A 1,957-nucleotide genomic window follows, 5' to 3' on the forward strand; every position below is an offset into this window, starting at 1 on the left:
CAGCTGTCGTACGTAAGAGCATGTGTATATAGGGCGTACGTGATCGCAAGGAGGAAACACTCGCTTCTTTCATCATGAAGATATTATTGTTCGATCGTACCATATATGTGTGGAAGTGCAGCGCCCTGTATATACGTTATAAATGCACACGCTCTATCGATGTTTCGCGCCGTGCAAATATTTGCTCGACAAACGATACGGCTCTCATCGAAAATATGAACTATCGTCAGGCCGTACGTTATTGCGTGATTCTTAATTGGCGACGTCATCGCACACGAGCTCGCGATACATGTGTCCAAATCGTATTCAATCATCTCTCGCTGGCGCATGCAATAACGTCCGCGCGCTGTACGCTAAATCTCGATGAACGCGAGACAGCTTCTGACTTGAATTTTTTCTATACGAGAGTTATTTTATAGCGAGACGTTTTCAAAGTTACGAATTCGTGATTTCGTATTTCGCTTGCAGTTTTTTAGCTATACATGCGATCGCGAATAGCGGCAATAATGGCGCATCGCCAGCAGCGTCGACTTTTTTATAACGGGTCATTCGCAAGTTCCATCCGGTCGCTTACCTTCGACAACGCTTAGCTTCGGTACTTTCAACATAATTTTTATAACGTAACGTCCTTAAAGTCTCACTCGATCTCGAGAGCCTTACTGCCATTTTATGCTCTTGTGTCTTTAATACCTGAATAATTGTCAGAGAAATGGCAGCACGCGCGTATACTTATAATTTTCAGCCGATAGACCTGCGCAGTTTATTTGGCTATAGGGATACATGGGACGTGTACGTCACGATATGCCGTTTATGGCCGTGTCCCCGTGGCTATGGACCATTCGAAGGTACCGTAACGACCGTCCGGGATTAATTTATGACGGTGTTACACGATACCGCCGGACTATTAGCGCGAAGCTCGGCGAAATGAGTCCTGCTGGGATTAATTTCGTACTGTTGAGTACGCCTTGTGGCGAATTTTGAGTTTATCAATCGAGTTAATTAACTACGGTAGAAGATTTCAGAGAGGAAGTAATGATAGCGCCGACAGGTCATCCAGCTAATGAAATAACATTTGGAGCTCAAATATTTACGATACCAGAAACAGAGAGAGAGAGAGAGAGAGAGAGAAAGAAAAAAGAAGAAATTGGAGAGAACTTCGGTGGTGAATAATCGTGAATATGGAAAGAATATTTAATTACAGTTAGCATTAAGTTTCAATATTATTCTATTTGACATTAAAATAATGTTGAAAATTACGCTGCGGTTCATGGAGCGCGTATCATTATCCCTTTTGCTCCTATGACAAAATAACATGTTGCTTTGTAAAATTTACTCTATTTAGCTTGGCACCGCGCATGTGTGCGGCATGTAAATTGCATCTGTTTAACATAATATGACATGCATCATGTTTCATATTTACGATAAAATTACCCTATTGCGGTGAGATATACGCGTTGCATTTAATCAAGTGCAACCTTACATTTAATCAATAATATAATCTTGCTGTATAATTTCAGAGCACATGCAAGACGGATGATATGTTTCTGATTACAAATATATATACACATATATTTAATCAGGAACGTATTATATAACTCTGTTATGCATTTAAAATTACACAAAACACACACGCACGCACGCACGCACGCACACGCACACGCACACGCACGCACACACAATATATAATATTTAATCAAAAACATATGTTTATATACTATACGCACAGGCCTGGCGATTTGTCTCAGCTCTAGGTGTGGAATACTGTGGAAATTTCTGATGGAAAATCTCCCCCCCCCCTCACTCCTCTCACTCCACCAGTAGTTGATAAAATTTTCAAGTACACAAATTTTTTCTTTCAATATTTAATTATTTATTTTTTACAATCAAAAACGTGGCTCTATAATTATTTTTACTTATAAATTTATTCAATAATTTATCAATGTCATCCATTACAGCC

This window comes from Wasmannia auropunctata, unplaced genomic scaffold, assembly GCF_000956235.1.
Source record: "Wasmannia auropunctata unplaced genomic scaffold, wasmannia.A_1.0 LD335971.1, whole genome shotgun sequence".
In the NCBI taxonomy this organism is placed as follows: domain Eukaryota; kingdom Metazoa; phylum Arthropoda; class Insecta; order Hymenoptera; family Formicidae; genus Wasmannia; species Wasmannia auropunctata.